The sequence below is a fragment of the Haemorhous mexicanus genome, chromosome 5 (assembly GCF_027477595.1).
Source record: "Haemorhous mexicanus isolate bHaeMex1 chromosome 5, bHaeMex1.pri, whole genome shotgun sequence".
Taxonomy (NCBI): domain Eukaryota; kingdom Metazoa; phylum Chordata; class Aves; order Passeriformes; family Fringillidae; genus Haemorhous; species Haemorhous mexicanus.
Window position 1 is genome coordinate 33,520,576 of NC_082345.1, and position 22,788 is coordinate 33,543,363.

Below are 22,788 nucleotides of genomic sequence, written 5' to 3' on the forward strand. Positions count from 1 at the left end.
GTGATTAAAAACAAGATATTTTCTGAAGAGTTTGTCTGTGTAACCCAGACAAAGGATAATCTAAAACAGCCATGTGTAGTGTTGCTAGTAAGGGTAGTCTGAGGAGCACAAACTCTGAGGTACATCACATCTGATAATGACATTGTTTTCTCCTGATCTATTTCAAAAACAGCTTGGGAGATCAGTCAGGTAACTGTACCTGATATTCATATGTTTATGAAGTATTCCTCCCCTATTCGTGTAGAAAATCTTAGACTGTTTGGTCTCTTGCAGAACTGGTTGGGAAACAAAATTTTGTTCCATAGAAAATTAGTTCCTGCTTCAAGATCGGATGAAAAATTGGAGTAACAAAAAGAAAAAAAAAAAAAAACCAACCAAAATAAACCCAACAAAAACTAGGATGAAAACTACAAGTTTCAAAATGGAAACGTCAAAGTGAAAAGTTATCAGACCCCTGATTGGAATTAAAGTTCCTGAGCAACTTGACCTGTTATTTTGTTTGTCTGTTTTAATTCAAGTGATTATTTGGAACAGAAAAGTATCTTTGTTTCAGACTGTCACTTTGAAACATGGAGGTCTTTGTTTTGATTACCCAAATTGTAATATAAAAAAATATGCACTGAAATTGACATTTTCTCACAGAAAGTTCTTATTTCAGCAAAGCCACATTTTCCAAGAGGAAAATTTTTCAACCTGCTTTACTTGCTTGCCAGGAAATATGAAGCTGTCTAAAACCAGCATCTCACTAAAATTTTTCCAACATGAAAGCTGCTGCAATTTTTCAGTTGAAACTTTTAAAATGTTCTGTTGATGAAGAGAATTTGGCCACGAAACAGAACAGTGCTTATTATAGCACCAACGCGCAGAAGTCAGCTAGCACACTTCATGGCTATCACATGTTCAATTACAGAGGCAAATTCTAAGCATGGGTCAAATGCAAATAAACCCAAGCATTTAAATTTCTGCTTCTTTAAACTTTCCAGATGTAGGAGTTTTCCATTTGCTTCACCTCAGTCAGTCGAGTTCAGTGTGGTGGGATAATTAATTCCCTCAAGTGTTCTGCAAATATTTCAGCCCAGATATGGCTTTACCTTTCTGTGAAAGTGGATATACCTTCTAACAAAGGTATAAGAATAAAGTGATCTAAATCCAATTGATGCATTAGAATCAATACAAAATCTTACCAAAAAGCCTGTAAAAAAGCAGCACATAAATAACATGCTTTAGAAATGTTTGCTGTTGCTACAAAATGCAATGCTGCATAAGCTAGATACAGTCTTATTTGCAACAAGACAGTCTTATTTGCAATAATTTTCTGGGCACTAGTATGCAATCAAGCATAACCTGATGTTTCATATACCTCGGTGTTTTGATATCCACACTGAAAAGTTTTACAGATGACAGTTTTCCATAAAGTGATAGATCTACTCTCAAAAAATAGGTCTATTTAAGGATCTGAAAGTAGTTACCTTGAAATTACAAACAGCACCATTCTTCCGATTTTAAAGCTTTGTATTTTGTACTTTAGCTCCATGTAAATGACAGACCAATAATATCACAAAGAACTTAATTTTAAAAACTAGGCTAGTATTGGCTAATTTAAACTCTGAATTTAACATTCCAGTAGTTACTTAGACACATGGAAATCCTTTTTTAGCCTCCTTTGTATCAAGGTTTATAATTCCACCACTACTCAGGAGCATGTGAATATCTTAATATGCACATACACACATTTACAAACAATTCTGCCTGTATGAATTCCATCCAGCACTTAAGACACCAGTATAGGAAAGAAATACATATTTCAAAGTAAAGCTTTGATATTTCTGGATAGAAGCTCATGTGTCTTCTACATTGAAAAACTGCCTTCGTGCCGGATTAACATACAAGGTTAAAGAAGGGTTTCTCAGTCATTTAACATATTTTCTGTGGTCAGAGCACAATGACATGGGCAATTCAATCATATATTCCTGGGAATGCTATGTGTGTTGAAGTCTTGGAAGAGATCTTAAAACCAGAATCCTATGCAGTATGGAATATGAGGAATCCTTTTTGTCTCCAGGATACTGAGATTTCTCATTCTGAACCAATTCTTCCCACACAGTTGCCTTGATTCTTCTTCTCATGAAGTCATTAGGCTAACCTTTCCAACATGAATAGAGGAAGAGGGATCTTTGTTTGTCAGCAATAATAAGCACAGACCCTTAATTCCAATTATGTGGAGAAAACCATAGAAACAGAAGGAATGAAGCAACATTAGTCTAGGTAATATCAAGGTCAGTTGGTACCAAAACCATTCAATTTCTGCTTCCATAATATTAAAAACCTCATGAGGAAAAAGGTGGAAAAGCAGTAGCAATGGAATATGGCATACTAGGGGGGATGTTGACTACTTTCTCAACTAGTCTAGAATTACTTAAGGAATTATATTCAATAGCACTATAGATGGGGCAAGTTCTACAGACAGGTAAAGGAGAAAGTTGTCCATAGTAGTAGAGCCAGGGACAACAAATGGGTATTAAAAGTCATAGAAATCCAGATCTGCAGGTGTTGCTAAGAAGGAAGTATCAGAGGATGCTTTCACCTGTGGCTGCAATCATGAAAGGATGGGAGAACCTGGGATTAGGGGCAGAAATGTAAGTGGCACCTTTTCCAGGCAGAAGACATCACTGGCAAAACTGATGGTTTATAATACTCCTTGCATTAAAAAAAGGTGCACCAACTTCAAAGCTCTCCTCTGGCATCTTGCCTTTACATGGAGGAACTGTCCAAGTTTGAATGCTTCCAGGGGATGCAATTCAGATATTTCCGTATTCCTGAAGAACTTTGATCTATTTGTGATCTTTGTTTACACACGAACAGGCTCTTAAATCTCCTTTTAAATCTTCCTTAATCTGGGATCACCTTGGGCAGCCAGTTTCTCTGGCTGCCCAAGACTGCAGCAGATTTATGAGGACCACTCCACCAGCCCAGAATAGGATGAATCCAGAAGGCCAGAGCTCAGATTTCCTCATAATCCAAATCTCCATTTAAGACAGTTCTCTCAGGCAGAATCATGGATACAAGTGCTATAGAAGCTGTCTATTCCCAATTTAGTGTTTTCTGGCTGTAAAGAGAAGGGATTAGATTGTACTAAGAGCAGATTCCTCATTGTCTTGAAAACCTTGGGGTGACTGGACATGAGGCCAGGGACCTGACCTTTAAGCAAAATGGAAAGTCATATAATTACTGCTCTGTGTAAGTCCACTGCTTCTCCCCTCACAGCTTTTTTCACAAGCTTGGCTGACTAAGGACCTACATTGAGATTTAACACATGCTAAAAATATTGTATTGTACCTTAAACAAAAGTTGATTTACTCACTTTGACTAACTGATGTTCATATTATCAATTTGTAGGTCTCAAGTTATTTTCTAGTTGGACTGCTTTTTAGGAAAGACACATTTCCACATGGACTATAAAAGTTTGCAATAACTAACTAATGATTATATATATATATATTTTTTAACCTAACCCTAACCCTAACCCTTACCCTAAACCCTAACCCTAAACCTAACCCTAAACCTAACCCTAACCCTAACCCTAATATATTAAAGTAATGCTGCAAAATAAATTGTTCAGATTTTGCTAGCTCTGGACATACAGCTATACACAACTCTGAGTATATCAAGACAGAGCCTACCCACAATGGACAAGAATGAAAAATATCTGCTCAAACAAAACAAGCATGCAAATAAAGTCCAAAACATTTAGAAAAACATTTGGAAATTAACAAGCCAGGAAAGTAAAATTAATAAAATAATTAAATTTATATCCTCGCCTAAAAGAAATTCTTTTCAATGTCTTTAAGTTTTTAAATTATATATTTACTATCCAAAGATAATAGAGAAAAATAAAAAAGAAACAGCTATATATGAAATTATTATTATTATGAGTTATACAGTATTAAAACTCAGTGCATTGTCACCTCAGTGAGTCATCATTAGTTTATCTTGACTATTAATTAAGTGACACATATATCTCATAGGTCCCTAACTCATTGGAGGAGTCGACATTTGGATGAACTGGCTCCTTGTTAAATTACTAAGCAGCCTTAGAAAGCCTTTGCCTTAGTTTATGGGTCCATATAGGAGCATAAGAAGCAAAGAGGCAGTGAATATTTTTGGAGCCAGTCAGACTTAATGAGTGCTGTCATGTAAGCCTTTATTGCAAGCCCTCGGTGAAGCCAACACCGGTGGGGACAGAAGGTGGTGTAAGGCAGCAGGCAGTGCTGGAAGGAGCCTGTCCTTTCTGGGAGAATCTGTCTCCTGCTGTTATGGGCTTTCACAGGCATTAAAAAAAAAAAAATTAAAAAAAAAAAAAAAAACCAAAACACCCTCTACCAAGAGTCTGAAGTGATTTCAGGATTAAAGACTACTTTGTTGTGCCACAGCAACATCCTGCTCATGTGATCTGAACTGGGTGGCATCTGCTCTTTTCTGTACTCTCTACAGATGAAGAAGCACTTGTCTAGCACCCAGATCAGTGTATTAATCAAGTGTGTTAGTGACAGCACTACCAACTTCAAGCATATAAAATTTATGAATCGCTTCTCTCAAAAAAAAAGACCCAACTATTTTTTTTAATTATGCATGTGCATACTTTTATCTATCACTTTCTTAGCCTTCAGGGTGAAACTGCATTGTTTTCAAGTGTATCTTTGAAAGGAGGAGGTTAGGAAGATATTGGTTTTTCTGTTTTAAGAAAAGTTGAAAATTCCACTCATTGGTTTACAAGAAGTTTGCTTCTGAGAAAAATACATGTAATGTCACTCAGACCCATGATGAAATATTAATACTTGCCATTGCTTTTGTAGCAATAGAAATTAGGGGCTGATGTCTCCTCTTTATTCTTCAGTTCTATCACCCCTGTGAGCTGAGTAGGAGCATGATTAGCATCTCTCTGTAGTCCCACATTTCTCTTTAGTATAATAAGAAGTTATGCAAGCTAGGAATCGTCTAGCAGTCGGCCAAGTGTAAGGACTGATATTTCTGATCCCTGATAGGCTACAGGACTTTTCCCAGGTTGCTCCTGGTTTAATTACAGCTTGTCTAATAACAAAAACAAAACCAGACAAACTATCTTATAAACTATTTTCTATTTAAGCTTTAGTGATGAAGAATCCACCTTGGTAAATAATCCTGATATCTAATTACCTTTTCTGAAAAAAACAAAACAAAAAAAAAAACCACAAAAAACCCACAAACCCACAAAATCAACATGCAGAACTGAGCATGTTTTACTTCAAATGCAGACAAGGTGTCTGCTGAAAACTGCCTTGCTAACACATTTATCATCCTCCCAATAACTGTTCCTTTCACTTGTTCTCAGTTTCCAATGCTTCTCTTGACTTCTGGACACAAGAAATCGATACATTATTCCAGTAGAAGTTGCTTGCATGAGCACTGAGGTGATAGACCTCCATGGCAATGGGATCTATTTCTACTGTTAAGAGCCAATCAGAGTTTTTAGTTACACTGTCCCAATGGGGGCTCATCTTCAATGCCTATAATTCCATGTAAGCAAAGCCCCCTCTCTCTCTCCTCCTTCCCTCCCCTTCCTCCACCCAGGTTATCAGAGTAATCTCCAGGACAATTCTAATAATTTTTTATTTTACTTGGTCTTTAAACATAGTATGATTCTGTTACATATTATCTTTAATTAATTTGAATCAAGTGTAAGTCTTCAATTAGAAAATCAAGACAATGGTATCATTCCTGTCATGAAAAAGTCCATATGCACAAAAAACCCACTTCTAAATAGCAAGTGTTATTTTGCCTAAATACTTGTTGCATGAGTGGTTAAGCAAATCAACCATTTTGCATATGAAATTGCAAATTTGACCTTATTTTGCACTTAAAGCAAAGTACATGGTGAAATTCTTTAGCATAGCTCTCCACAATGACTTTGTAAATTTCTAAGACAGAAGCCAGTTCTCTTCAGTTTGGGTAGCAGCCATTCTTCAAATTGAAAAAGAAAAGAAAGATCACGTCAGGTATTTTGGAAGCTGAATGACATAACATATATTAGCAGAGCACCTCTATTGCACTGTAAAAACTTGTGTTTAAGCCAGCATTAACCTACTACCTATTTTAGTTGACAGTAGTCACCTCAATAGAATAGCATGGGGCTCAACATGGGATGCTTGATAAGGTAATTAGATTATTCTGAGCTCTGTGCTTCTGTGATAGGTTTTAAAAGAATAGGAGAAAATACCTGATGTGGCAAATAGAAGAAAACTCATTCTGTGGCAATGGACAAGACAATAGAAGAGAAGGTGTTATGGATCAGCTGCAATGAGAAGAAGAAGAAAAAATGACAAACTATGGTTTTCTTCCTGTCAGCAGGCCAACAATTTGGGAGGAAGATGTTTGTTCTACAGATTCCAGGCAGAATAGAAATGGTCAAAATGTTATCAATGTCATCTCCTATTTCCCTGGTGAAAGTAAAATGGACAGGAATCGTTGTCAGGTAATCAGGCACTGACATGAGGATAGCTGAAGGAAGAAATTAATTCCATACCAGAACTGGTAAATTGCAAGACTGTAGAGTATTCCTGGAAATCCAGTGAAGAGACAGGTGGTTCACATCATTGAAGAGGACTCAGTTAACAAACAAGGAACAATTGCACTTCTGTTTTGTTGCATTTTTTACATATGGCTTTCCGTGGGTTTTAAAACTGAACAGAGGTTAGCATGTATGAACCCAAAGACCTCTGTGTAGGGACATCTCTAAGGAATGTCAGCTGATGAATTTAAAGACTCAGCTTAATTGAAATATGGATGTCATATGTGTCTAATAACCAGTCATCTACCTAATCATGAAAACTCTCCATAGGCAGAACTATCTTTTCTATGTGTTTGTACCTACAATGGAAAAGATACCAGTCCTGTTTGGAGCTCATACACTATTCTAATAATTAACCACAAATAACTGTGATTCTCACCTAGAGCAAGAATAAATTGAAAGCAAGTTTTTGATAATATGACTATCACAGATGAGGCACATAAATGATTGGCACAAGTTAGCCTTTCTCTAAAAGAGAACATAATTTGATCCTATTGCTGAACTAGTCTACTTTTTTTTTTTTTTTTAAGGTATGAAAGCCTTTTCTATTGAAACAACAGCTTTAATTAAAGATTGTTTTCAATGGGGTGTTTTGGGCACAAGTGTGTAATAATAGAACTGAAAACCTGTGAGGACCATGTCTTCACAACTGAATTCAAAATAGAGTGGGGCCCAAGAGATCTGAGTTACCTCCCTCTGCCACAGATTCATTGAGAAACCTTCAACATCACTCTTACCTCTTTAGTGAAGCAAGAAGTGCACAGATATAGATGTTTGTTCAGAGAGAAATTTCCTCTGAGAAACATCTTACTTTTGTAATTATAGCCAGAGCACAAGTAATGGCAGAATAGTCTCCCATTTTTCCACTGATGATGTAGGGCTTAATTTAGAGTTCAGTGTAGGAAATGTGTTCATCCATGTAGAATCAAAGAACCATAAAATCACTGAATAATTCCAGCTGAAAGGGATCTCAGGAAGTCTATAGTCCAAACACTCACTCAAAATGGATTCACCTCTGAGATCAGACTGCGTTACTCAAAGCCTTATATCCAGTCAGGCCTCGGAAACCTCAAAGAATGGAGTCTGCACAACCTCTGTAGACAACCACTGCTTGACTGTCCACATGGCAAAAAAAAAAATACTTATTAGGTAGAAACCCTTGATAAATAGACACCATTTTTTGTCTTCCCACCATGCACCACCATCATGTACAGCCTGGCTCTGTCTTCTTGATGCTTTGTAGGTACTGAGCACTGTGGGAGTGGAAGGCAGCTGCTAGGTCTCCCTGAAATCTTCTTCTGAATAGGCTGAACTAGCCTTGGTTCCCTAGTCTCTTCTCACAAGTCAGATGCTCCAGCCCCAACCAACTTGTTGGTCCTCTGCTGAACTTGCTCATTATGACTTTCTTGTATTGGGAGGCCTAAAACTGGATGAAATATCTAGATGTGGTCTCACAAGTAAAAGGAAATAATCAGTTCCATCTACTGCCTGTGCTGCAGTTAGCAAATACAGGATGCTGATGGCCTTCCTTTCAAGCAGGTCATTCCACTGGCTCATCCTCAATCCTTAACAGTTTGATGCTGCTAAATGTGTTTTCATCTGTCAGCCTGATCCATCTTCTCATATATGCCAGAATGTATACGCAAATGTGAAAACAGATATGCACGTGTCAGTTTAAAAGCACAGCTTTCCATCTTTCTGGTACTTCCAATACTGCCTCTCTCAACAGTGTTAGTAGTGCCAGGGGAGGCCTGTGGGATTACACAAGGATAATATGAAACAGTTTCTGCTTGTATATCTTAATTATCTGATATAAGATGGGGTAGAGATAGTAAATAAATTCAGTAGTTCTTAGGCAAGGACAGTGATGCAGCAGTAACAGGATTTCATTATTCCTTTGGCTGGCTACTGATATCATCAGCCAAGCTAGCAGCAAATAAACCAAACATGATTTGGTTGAATCAGTGCCACTCGTCAGTTGGATGATGGTTTTGTTTAACTTCACTCTTGACCATTTAACATCCAACTGATCACCATCAACTCAATCCAGTGGCTGAACATTTTTGTTCCTCTGGAATAATTTTTTTAGGCAAAAGTGGTCCTATTCCCTTTTACCATACTTCCAATGAACTCAGTTATCAACTGGGCTTGAGAAATTTCTGTTCATGTGTTTAAAGATTGTATACATTTCTGAGTAGTTAGGATGCTGACTATTGCAAAAATAATAGTAAAAAAACCAGTAAGGGGAATTACAGCTTCATATGAAACTCCAGTTCTCATGCCTGTCTCATCCATGGACAATGCTGTTGATGTTAACAGAAAAAATAAATAAGGAAGTGAAGATGAGAATAAGAGGAAGAGAATGTTGGGTAGGAATGAGATAAGTATTGAACTACTTCATAAACACATGGGCCATATGGTGCAGACATAAACAGTGTGAGCTTTCTTTACCAACATTATGCAGTCTGTAACCTCCCTTTCAGATAACTCCTCTCTGCCAAATGTATTTCTTTTCTTTAATACTGCAGACTCTACAGACATGCATGCTTATATATACCAGAGCTAGAGCTAGATTAAGCAGACAAACTTTTCTAAACTAGATCCAATTTCTGATGAGTACCAGTAACAGCTGTATTGCCTTAAAAAAAAAAAAAAAACTAAACAAACAAAACTCTTTTGCCACTTTAAAAAAAATGAATACATTAACTTTTACTGAACTTAATGTGTAATGTCTATTAAAGATATAGATTTTTTGCATAGGTTTCAATTATACTATAATCATTGCCAGACCTGATGTTTGCCATGGATTGCAACTGAAGGGACACATTAAGATTTTTATCTGGTTTTACTATACCTATGGGTTTGAAAATCCATGCCCAGCTATTTGGCAGCCTATTTTTGATCTCTAGATTTTTGTGGCTAATTTGCTTTAATGGCTTTTGAAGACCCAAGGATTGCAGGAGAGTACTTTCAGAAGCAAATTACACGCCATCTCAGTCACTATGCTGATAAATATATAGATGATGATGTTGAACTATCAAGCATTCTTAATGTAGCAAGCACCTGGTTTTAATTCCATCATCTAATACATCATTTTGTCATTAGCCCATTTTTACAACTCATTTTAGCAGTATGTACATTGATACTTGCAAAATTAATGTAATAATCTTGAAATGTTTTGGCTTTTTTTTTCTTTCTATTGGTCTGCTTGCATTTTCCCCCAAGAGTTTTGCAGCAGTGCAGACTTCTGCAAGAAGATTTTCTTTTTCAAATGACACCTTCTCCATAAATCAGCCTGTTTCTATTTCAGTCAATGAGTGTTACACCAGTTTGCACAGTATAATAGCCTGCTGCAAAAATGCCCTTTTAGGACTGTCTGAGAAAAGTTTTATGCTTCATTTACTGTGCTAGTAAGAATGAGAGGACAGTTCTAGAGTAGTGCCATGTTATTACTCTCTCTACAGACAGAATGAATAGATAGTTGTCTTCATCCCAAGGCTGGTAGCTATATGGTTGAACACATCATGACCACTGGATAACAAGTCAACATTTTCCCTGCAAGCAAGTAAATTTTAGGGATCTAGTGAGGCTTGGTATAGTTTGAACCCTTATAAATCAAAGCCACTGTAAAAGAAAAGTTCTGATAGACAGGTTCAGTACTTACACACACCCCTACTGCTTCTATTCATCCTTCTGAGAGCAACCAACAAACTTATCAGTGAGTGCAATGAGGGTAAGAACAATCTGGAAATACCATTACAATTTACACAACAGTGTCTGTGACATTTTGTCCTGTTGCCTCACTTTCATTTCAGCTGCTGCTCCATTTTGTTTCTAAATCAACAGCATATTGTTTGAAGGATTACTATATCATCTGTTTCCAGGAAACTTTCTGAATTTTACATTACTTTTCATTCCTGCAATGTACCCAATGGGGAGCTGAAGCTGAGTAGCCCCTTCCCTCTCACAGGATATTATGTTAACTACCAAACTGCATGTCCCTGCATGGAACTTTTTCCAGGAAACTTAGGTTCATTAACAATTTGAGGGTGCTGTTCAGGTCATACTGGTCTATTTCTATATTGTTTATTTTAATTTTTCCTATTTAGTATAGATATCTGAGCCTGCACTGCATTTCAAATGCCAAAATTCTGATTTTGCTCTTCGTGTCCATTTTTTTGAAGGTACTTACTTTGTTTTCAGATTGTGAAATATTTGTAAGTGGAAGCAGCTGTACCACATATACTGAATACTAAGCACATCCAAACTAGGTGAACCTAAAGACCAGGTATGCTCTAAAGATATGGTAACTCTGCCCTGTCATCAAGGTTCAAGATACTAAGAATATTCAGGGACAGTTGTGTGCAGTTCATGTTCTGCAATTGCTGTTTAAGACATCTTTCATTCCCTTTCCCCTCAAAAAATGCAGAGCCAAATCCCACTAATGCCCAAAAGAAATTACAATAAGATGCAAACATTATTCTCATTTGCAACATATAGAACTTTACTTACTATTTCAGTCATTCCTTTTCCTTTTTGATTAAACTCAGCAGTTGTTCAGGAAAACACTAATTGTAGTTTAAGTCTCTGTTCACCTACACAACAGTTTCTAGAAACTGTACATAGAAACAACCTCACAAAACACTGAGAGCTGATAATAATGTAAATCCATTTACCCTAACAGACATTATATGCTCACAGCCTGTAACCATGCAACCAAATGAGTGTTGTCAGTTTCTAACCACAATTCCTCATTTATGTTTTCAGCTTTTTTTAGAAGACAGGAAAGGTGCGGTCAAAACTGATCAAACAGCATTTTGCAGAAAAGAGTTCACACATCTGCAAAATGAATTCTCAGTCAATGCATGTTTTCTCTATTCTTTCTAGCACAAGTGCTCAAGACTAAAAAAGCCATTAAAGCCACTGAAGTCTCAGTAACTTGATTTTTTTTTGCTTATGAGCATGCACTGTTGTCTTATTTTATACCCAGCTGCCTCTCCTCTCCTCCATGCTACCCTGCAGAGGCCACAAACTGTGCACATTATGTCTGAGGATAGATATCACAGAACTTATTGCAATCAAGAAATTATACTAATTTATATATGGCTTACTGTGTACTGCTGTAGACAAAGCCATATTGAACATTCAGAGGTCACTCAAACTAACAATTCTGCGTCAGCTCAAGTCTCATTTCTTTCATCAGGGTCTTTATTATGATAGGTAAATCATGCCAGAAAAGAGGAGTGTTCCCCTTGGGCATTGAGCAATTACACAGCTTATGCCAGTCAAACATAACTGCTATAAATATATTTTTCATAGTCTCTTGAATCTAGCACTGCTTCCTCATGGCTCTTTTCTCTCAAACCTAAACAAAATAGTGTGATCTCTTCAGTAATGCACACAGTAACTGAAATTCCCACTGCTATCACATGTCTTAGGATGTATTCCTAAGAGTAGGGAAACATGCAGACATTCAGATAATACAGGAAAATATGTCCTGTTATAAATTTTAAATTTTAATCTTATATATTAGTTTTTATCAAATCTAGCTTTATTTTTTTTGGCAATATGAAGCAGTGTAAACCCAGATTAATCAACCAGTTTTGCATTGTTGAAGAGTAGTGGTCAAGCTGGCTTTGTACATTAATTTCCATACCTTACTTCTGTCAGGGGGTCACAATTCTCATACACTTTCAGAAACTTTGTAAGTGTATGGTTTAACTTACTGTTAAAAATGACCAAAACCTTAGTCACCCAGATGGAAAGAAACTAGAACTGTGCCTCTTTTCAGGCTGATTCTGCCCTGTCATTGTACAGATCTGAATGTTGCTCTCTGACATTTCAGGAAAGCATGAGAAGAAGAAAAGCTGAGTTGCTGAGTTTGCACGTTACGTGCAGTGAGAGAGGATTCTCTCCCCACAAAGCAGTCAACTTAAGAAACAGATGCAAGATATCTCTCAGCAGTGTCAAACAAAATGGGGGGAAAAAAGCCCAAAAAAACAACTAATTAATGAACCTCGAGCTGAAGGCTAACATGCAAATAAACCGAGCACATGGAATTAGTGACAGACAAGCTAGATTTGTCTGCTCAGAATGATGTCCCAACTCTCACCCTGCCTTTTCCTCTCCCCCTTTCAGACACATATCAACAAGTGGAAAGGATGGTGGTTGTCTTCAGGGCATTAGCTATACCAGTTATTTTGTCCAGTGGAAAGACTGGCTCAACAACCCATTCCCTATTTTGTTCGGATGCCCTGATTTCTGTGATTCCTGTGCAATATAGTTAATTTATTGCCATTTTTCCTAGTACAGAATACCCGGGCACACTCAGCCTTCTTTCTCCTGCTTTTCTCAGATCTGCTGGCTGACACAATTGGCATTCAAATGTTAGGCTTCTGTTAGCACTCTAAACAGATTTGGGGCTGCTGTTCGGTCCTGAGGTCCAATCTGGAGCCCAGAGCAGGAGCAGCCCTGGGACAGGGAGGTGTCCTGGCATCTCTCCCTGCAGAGCTCAGCCCCAGGCAGCAGCAGTTACACACCTACCCCTGCCCAGAGCCTGCCAGTATATGCAATCTCAGAAACCATTTTACAACTCATTGCATCTTCAATTGCTGCGTGTAGGCATAAAAGATACAATGGAAAAACTTACTCATGAGAAACTATCAAGTAATTTTTTCCCTCCACAGCCAGTCACTGCTGTGGTAAACAAAATGAGCTGGTAATAGTAACTCACCTTTACTCCTTGCTTTTGATATCAATATTCTGTGTGACTACTTTCATTTCGGAACAGTATTTATGACTTGCTTGTGATTCACTGCAAACCTATGCCAGTTTACACCAGAACAGTTGTACTGACTTCAGGGATGATTTTTGCAGTTTGCATTTATGCTTAGATTTATTTAAATTACATGGATGCCGACCTATTCTTTGCAGCTAGATATAAGCAGATTATTGCATGGACTCTGTTTACAAAACAAATATATTCACAGTGATAATCTAGGTCATCAATTTTAATCCAACTAATTTCTGGATAGAGCTTCTGATTGGACTACTTTCATGTCTATGAAATAGAGAAATAGTCTGTAAGAGTTGAACAGAAAATCCACTGTCTCCTTTGATAAATTATTCTAATATTCCATCAAGCTTGCTTAACAGATATCTCTGTATCTTGGATGAGTTTTGCCCTCTGAGGGAGAAGTAGTGGATCCAGTCCAGTAGAGTGCAGAATGTGGATGATGGCCAGAGCAATTGGAGTGCCTTCTGAAAGGAGGATGGTAGGAGGCTGTGGTTGTATAATCCGGGTGTTTTTCAGTTGTATAATCTGGGTGTTACTCAGTAACTTGAAACTGCAGCAGATTCAACCAGCTTCCTTTTAGTAAGCGGATAACGCCTGCCAGGATCCTCTGTATATAGGAAGTAGCTAGACGTGATATGACACAGGGGTCCCTAGTGCTGCAGATGACAATAGGGTAAGCCAAAATTATTGTATGCACACAGTGGAAGCAAGAAGAGCTCCAAGTGGGTGGCTATGGGAAAGTATAAAATGCAGTTATACATGCCTACGCCTTCTAACCTGCTTTTGGTGTCATGTACCCTTGAAGTAGGTACTCATGAGCTCCATGCTCTCATCTCTGTGGCAGTGAGAACCACATAAATGTACACTGATTTGGCAGCATGCAAACTTTATCACCGTGACACGTGCACCGCCTCTCGAATCGCTGACTGTGAAGGTATCCTGAACTTTATGTTCCCATGAACTCACAGGGTACTGATATCACTGAGAAGAGAAAAAGTGCTGATTTAATTGTCTCTCTTGTGATTTTATTAGAAATAAAATGGGGAAGTAAAATTGAGGTGGCTCTTCCCCTTTCCATTGCACCCCAAGTGAAATCTGCTTGCAGTTATATTACAAGTGACTTCAGTTGTGCAGTTCCTGCACGTCCATCCACAGGGCAGCAATAGCCAACAGCAGCCAACTTGTTTCTTGTAACAGCCTCAAGGCAGGATCTGACTCTGATTTGGGAACCTAAACACACAAGCAAGACCTTGCTTATCTTCACAATACCTAAAAATGGTACCTCTAAACACCTTAAAATTGTTTCCTCTCAGCCTTCCTTCTGCCTTTCCCTAGGCCCTGATGAAAATACAAAGGCAATGTTTAATTCACTGAAAACCTAAATCAAACCTAAGAACTACGCACACAAACAACTTTTTCTTTCATTTAAATCACCAGAATATGTTTCACTGGAAAGCAAACACAATACAAGCAACTAGAACAAGACTGCAGATTAAATCCATTTCAAATGTTGATGTCCTTTGTGATCGCACCCTAGTGCATTGACCACACATAGCATGACATTTATGCACTGGGCGATGATTTAATTAGAAGCATCTCTAAGGTGACTGAAGTCAGAAATCTGATATCAAGAACCCCACAGCTTTTAAGCGTTATTAACAATACCAGAATATCTCCATATTGTTCAAAAGCAAACTCCTATCACATATAAATAAGTTGCTATGAACTTCTGACTTCAACACTATCTGCAAAAAATCCACCCTGTTTAAAACTTAGAGGAAGCAGCATGCAGTGTAAACAAAGATGATGTTTGAATATCAATATTTAATGAAAATGTAAAACCTGCCAAGCCAAGTCTCAGATCAATGTATTTTTTTTTCCCCCAGCTAAAAAGGAGCTGCTATTCAAGTTCTGACTCACAAGTCTCAGATCTCAACCTTGTTCATTTTGGCTTCATGAGCAAACAGAAAAAAATTGCTTTTACCTTCTCTTCCACTATCAGGATAGAGAAAAGAGGGATTAGAATTGGTACTGCCTAGTGGCTTTAAACACAAATATATTGAAACTAATGTTTAGTACATAACTCATTCCAAAAGGAAATAAAAGTGGAGAAAGACACTGAAAAGCCAGATAACCGAAGAGATGGACATTCTGACGGGGTAAAAAACCCAATAAGTGTAATAAACAGTAAGTGTAAAAGAACTGTAAAATTTCAAGTGACCCTTTTTGTCCCTACACTCAGCTTTGGTTTCCTTCTTCATTTCTTTTATCGTTCAGCCTCTTTCAACTTTTACTTTCTTTAATGTTGTTTCCTACATCACTCAGCCAAGCATCTTTCTTTGCTTTCAAGCTGTATCTAAAACTCAATACCTCACTGCAGCCTTACTGCCTTACCCAGTTCTTGTTCACACCTTCCTCTTCCTAAACTTATTCCAGCATCTGTACTGTCTAAAGCTTACCTTTGGAAGACCTCCATGTTTGGAACCATGCTTAAGGGTTTTTTTTTTTTTTGTTTTTATTTTTTGCAAAGCATGGAAGAACAAACCAATTACTTAACCTTCTGGGTGCTCCAGGCTTTTTGTGGAAGCATTCTTCTACTCACAGCATCTTCCTGAGATAAGTTGTTGTGCCAGTAAAGGAGGAGGGGAAGTCAACTATTGCATGTTTTTGAAGGTAAAATATTAATTCATCAGACCAGCTAGTGACCTTTTTTCCCACTTCTCCATTGTTTTCCAACTTCTATTTCAGGATGAGCAAATTGACAGCAGCTACCCTATGGCCTCACAAAAATCTTTGCACAGGCTACAAGAGAGATGTTATTTGCTCCTTCCTTACCCTTGTCTGTCTTCTACAACCATGTAAGGGAGAGCAAGATTGCCTCTTTCTCATTTTCCTTCCTCCTACCCATATTAAGTATTTTTGAACACAGCTGAGATAATACCTACAATATGTTGCCAGAAATTAAATACTGCTTTAGTACCCCACAAAGCATGCCTAGAACTTTTCTGTTTTCAATCATTGCACTAAATCTAGTCAGAAAACAAAAGTACAAAGAATAAGTGAAACAATCGCACCATATACGGTGGTGGGAACTTAGCAACAAATTATACTTGAAAAGAAAAAAGGCAACTTTGCAGTACTTTGAACTTGGAGGAGTAGCAATACAAAAGGTCAGTGACAAATAATTTCTGTGTAGACTAAATCTCCATTTTTAGGAATGTTATCCCAAACTTGAAAGATAAATGCCAGTTGAAGTTAAATGAGAACTTCCCCAAGATTCTCTCTTAACAAGCTAGAAAAAATTCCAATCAGGCCTTTAAAGTTTACATTCTGATAATACTACGACAAAATATAGTGTGAAAAATATACAAATAACATTAAAAATGAAAGATTAAAATAAAATTTATTAATATATTAATATTAAAAGATAATAAATAATCAGTAAAAGTAGGATAAAACCAAAGCAAACATAGCAAATCAGATGGTCAAGGTATTAACAAAATAGCCAAGGGCCTTCACCAAGCTTTGTGTCCTTATTATCCTATGTTAAAATATATTTTTATGTCATGTAAGGCCCAGTAAAAGGCACCATGCAGTTTTCCAGTTGTGCTTTATAACACATTTTTATTTATCTCTGATTCTTAAAAAGATTTTTTCTACTTTGCAATACAATGCATATTAAAAAAAAAAACTGGTTTACAGCGCAAAGCACCATGTGTGAGGACTTACAGATCAAAATATGATTTATGTCACAAAAGCTAAGATTTTGACACAGGGAATACAAGGATTTTAATAGAGTTATTTATGCTTTAAAACTGTGCAAGCGTGCTCTGATACAACTGAAATCCACAAGATTATATGTATAGAGTCTGGTCCATTATCTACCTTAAAGTTAGGAAGAGCAGCTAATTTACTAACTTTTAATTGAAAAAATGCACATAATCATTTTTATTCTGCGAAAACAGAAGATTTATGTCACATCATTGATGATGACTGTTGGCAATTCTCAGATAGCAGCCTCCTGCCTGGATAAAGATTATGAAAAAAGGTTTTCTTCAGGGCCCACCACATGGCGCCCCTTGCATTCCTTCCAAGCCTCCTATGGTTCGCACCATCATCCCAGTTCTTAAGGAGTAGCTAAATGTGTAACTACACTCTGTAAGCTGCAAAGGCTCTAAACCATGTCAAAACCTAAAGTCTTGACTGATTTGTCTCCTCAGTAAAGCTGGGAGCTATAGTACAGAGCACAGAAGGCCTTTAGCATTTTAAGCAGTGTTGATTAGGTCTGCTCTAAGTAGATAACAGTGTTGAAAATGCTGGCAGGTTTGTTTACCCCAAGGCTCTAAATGCTGCCAGCATCTGAGGACCAAAACAATTGTTAGCAGCACTGGGACCAGTTTGCAGCATTTCCTTGAGCTGAGGAGAGCTAGATCTCTGGCAATGTTTGACCCACCTCCCTCAAGCAACATCTGCTACCACATTGGAGGAGAGTTAATAATGCCTGCAATCCCTTCATTTAGATTGGACTGTCTTCTCAGGAGTTTTTTTGGCTTTGAATGAAACGCTGATCACTTATTTATATAAACACAAGGAAAACAACGAACCTATCCCAAATATTAGTAACATTCCATAATACTTTAAAAAACATTAGAATCCTCTAGAAGAGAAGAAAGCCACTTCTGGGAAACACAGGACAAAGAAAATCTCACATCCTTTGTGAGAGAATTGATTAATTGAAAAAATGAGGCAGCCCAAGTAGAAAGAGCTCTCCTTATCAGCCTGGGAGAAGAATCACAGCATATGTTCAGGCACCCACCAGTGCTGCTGGATGTCCACCCTGGATGTGGCCTCACCTAGATGAAGACTGTGTTTCTACAGAATGACTTTTCTTTCTTATTTTTAATCAGAAAAGGCTACAAGAATGGAATACCAAATATCTCAGGGGTTGATATTTCACCAGGAAGTAGAAGGTTGAAATCTCCTAAAAAAGGAAACCAGAGTCAGGTGCCCTATCTAACAGGGGAGAGGTTTAACCATCATGTTAGCAGTTAGAGGAGACTCGTCATCACAGTTGGGGTTTAGAGCAGGTTTTCTTCAGTTGCATTTTCTGAGCACATGCAGTGGGTTAGATGATTTGGGAGCCAATTTCTAATTTATGTATTCCAGTGACCCTTTCAGTCTGTGAGTTTGCCAGTATCTCTGAGCACACTCAGGTCAGACCTACGCCCACTTGCAGAATTCTGCTGCTAAGAACAGGCAACACAGGTGACAGGCAATGGCAAGTTTAAATTTCCACATTTTGGAATCAAGTACCTACATTTGCAGCCCATCAATAACAATTCAGCATTGATCCATTTTCCAAACTCCAGAGGAGCAAGGTTAACCCCTTGGAGAACATTTACATCTCATAGGATGAAGCTAGACTCTGCTAGAGTAAACCTTAGGCATATGCAATGTAAATGGCTACAAAAATGGAAATCACCAGTGGGGTCAAATGAACAATCAGTGAAGACACACATAAATATATGCTTTTCTGGATCTAGGCTCAGGTAACACAAAGAAAGGGATCTAGTTAAGATAATTATTGCATAAGATGTTCATTACTACAAGCCCATTTCAAGTCTATCATGCTACATACTATTTAATATGTCATAGAAGGTAACTTTCATGTAACAGTTTCTTAAATTGAAGGTTTCCAAGCTATGGTCTACATATTCTGCTTAAGCAGCTACCAGTGTCTTTAACAGCAACAAACTGCTTATTGACAGTCAGCTCAAACCAACTGTGCAAAACCTACACTGCCAGTGGAGCCAAGAGCACAAACAAATAGAGGCTGAAAACCTTTCACATGGGTGACTGCTTTGGATCACAGGCAGGAGGGTATGTTCAGTCTGACATTCCAAAATCCGTTTAAATGGAGTTCTGACTGCAGATGCTGAAGATCACAGTATTTTTTCTATCCACGCTGCAGAGAAGATGATCTACTCAAAGCAAGTGTTTTTAAGCATGATCACCAATGAGATTGCCACAAAACTTCAAAGCACAAAGAAATTAAAGTCATTTAATCAATGCATATATACCTAATTAGAACATATTTACATCAAACCAACCTGCATATTTAGACTATTTTTAAAAAGAATTGACTCTTCCAGGAAAGGCCATTAGTAGACTAAAGGCATTTCAGACTGACAAGATGGATGAGTCCTGACCCCATCTATTTTGTCAGCCACGAAACCCTGTGCAGTATGGCTAACAAGGTTTCAGGCTGTCCTTACCTAACCTAAAAATTCAGTTTAAAACTGGTTAAATTTTCTTTTCACCTCACTACTGGCCCTTTTCAATGATCTCAGCTCTTGTGTTCATTCCATCTGAAAGTTGTAAATAAGAGTATGTACTAACCCTCCAATCTGTTAATTCAGTCAAACTTTCATTTCAGAGTTCCGTCTCAATTTCTTCTTCAGGGTACAAATTTTAGGTATTTTCTTTCCCATCAGTACACGAATATGTCACAGATATTCAACTTTCAGTTGTACTGATCCAAAAGCAAGTTAAGTGGTACTACGTAGGTGGACAAAATGTTGAAGAAAAATACATTGATCTTTGGAATAATTTTTTATCAATATGACAAAGTTATCATTATTTCATTATTACATGTCCCATCTTGCATCTCAAACTATTTTTTCCATAATTTCATGTTCAAAAGAACATTAAATTTGCTTTACCATCATATGACTGGAAAAGACTATGTAGTCTTGGTCTATTAATGCTAACTTAATAAAGGCTTTGTTTGTGCTTAAGTATTTAGATATTTGAATTGTGATAGGTTCCCTAATTTTCTGCGGGTCATTTCTTAAGGCACTTAAGCGAGTAACATACTTCTTCTTGGGAGTGGCTCACAAATAGCCACAGAGGAGCAGGTCCTTGGCAGAGAAAATACCACAAGAGCATAGTCTGCATTGGTATCCACTATAGCACCCAATAAAGTGCCCAGTTGTGGACACTCTCATGTACCTGAGGAGATGCATGTTAGTGACTCCTATTTTGAGACTTCCACCATCTGATTGGAAACCAGTCTTTCCCAGTTAAGAATATAGCCCAACTATAACATTTGCTCCAAGAGACAAAGCCCGGATATGTCTATGTAAGATCCAGTTCCAACTACCACCATAAGCTTAAACAACCTCTCAGGAAAAAAAACAAAAAAAAAAACAAACCCCAAAAAACCCCCATAAAATGATTACAGGCAATTGTCCTTCTGCATGACCCTTACAAGCTCACAATTTCACCTGCTCAAAGGAGAAAACCAACACAGCCAGAGATTGCTATATAAGTAGCAGGCCTACGCCAGGACTTCTAAGCCCATACAGCAGCAAGACAGGAACATTTCCTCTTCCTTCAAACTGCTCTAGCAAAAAATTTCTGCTTAAATAGGCTGACAAAAAAAAAAAAAAAAAAAAAAAAAAAAGAAGAAGAAGAAAAGGTGTTTGTATTTACTTTAGCTCCTTCTGTTCTAAGCCTTTCAGTCTGTCAGACAGGACCCATCAGATGATCACAAAGCCCTGCTGCACAAATCTGTTGACCAAGTAATCTTTACAGTTCTACTTAATTCCATAGAAACTAACTCCTTCCTCTATGACTACAATGTTTCAGTTAGCTACACAAACCACCTATACAGGTAATTCCACTAAAATTTTACTTCACTGAAATAATGAAGCACCCTGGGAAAAGAAGTACAACCATACAACACTTACAGACAAAACAGAGTTGCAATCTGCAACACAGTTGTGTACAACTTGCAGTATTAGTGACACAAATCATCACAGAGATATGATTTTATATTTGTACTTGAAAATTAAATGCAGAAGAAAAAGAAACCAAAAACCAAGGATGTACATGACTATTGGAGATACGAACATAGAACTGAGATCCCACAGGGAATTTCATAAGCCCAATGATAGAAGAAGCAAAATATGTGGTACAATGAGAGTTCTCACAAAGGACTGCTTATCCAATTTAACTGCTCTATTGTACCTTGTAGAGGAACTGTCAATCAACCTCTCCATAAAAATTGTAAGTAGGATAAAAGAAGACATATCTTCCTTGCAATAGGGAAGAATGTGCAGATACAAGCTGCTTTCTCTTTCCCAGGAAAATTGATCTTAAGATTGCTATGAAAGAACCACAATGCAGAATTTGGGAAGTGGCAAGCAACCAAGAACACGTTGTAGCCAGTTTTGCTTTGTAATCTCTCTGCCTAGATTAATAGGAATAACTAACATCAGAATAGGCTTTAAAAAGCAGGTTGGGAAATGCAAAGTTATCCTATTAAAGAATTAGTGATGAAGAACTCAGAATGAGGCATATTATCCTCCAGCTGAAAAGTACTATGGTTTTTCCTGCCATACTATCAATAAAAAAGTCCAATTTTGTAAAGTTATTTGTGAAGTTATTTTTAGCATGTTGTGGTGAGAAATATTTTTCATTGCTACTGAAATATTGTTTCCATGGAAATTTTCTCACTCAATGTCTCTTTTATTTGCCCTTACACAGAACAACCATTCTATTAACATCTAGTTATATAGTTACAATCAGTTCAGAAATCTTACTGAATTCCTTAGTGGTTCTACAGATAGGGAAGAAGAGAAGGAAAAAAAAGAGAGGAAGAGAGGATAAGTGGAAGAAAAGGGAGAAAGGGAGGAGAAGAAGAAAGAAGAAAGGAGAAAGGAGAAAGGAGAAAGGAGAAAGGAGAAAGGAGAAAGGGAAGGAGGAAGGGTTGCTTTTAGACTGATTAAATTTCAACATCCTTCTTAAATCTCTACAAATGAAAAGAAAAAGAAAATAAAGCACAGGTGTAGCTACAACAGTCTTCGCTGTCATAATGGTCTATTGTCATACCTGATGAATTACCCAGCTGGAAATAAAAATGCAAGAAAACAGATACTAGCTTGAAGAAAACATTAAACCAAATAAGAAATAAGATCACAAGACCTAAGGACATGCAGAAATTGAAAATGAGACCTGAAAGACGGGAAAGTCACAGAATTTTCCTGTCACAGATAAGGCATATCAAGCAGAACTTTACATAAAGCCTTGGACTCTTACCTCCTTAATGTGGAGGAAATTCCTCCTTCTGTTTACTGAAACTATAAAATCCAGGTCAACAAGTTCATACCGGGTTCATATGGGATGCTTGAAACTATGGGTTTCAAGTACCTGCTGTGCACTAAAGTGCTGTAGAGAAAAGAATGATAGTAGCAGCATGGTTCAACTGCCCTGTAGATGGTTAGGACTTGTTTTTCATGCTCCTTTCCAAAAGCTGGGAGAAGAAAACTCCTTATCACAGTCAGATCTGTACAGTAAGCATTCAAAACATGCATGGGCACCAGCC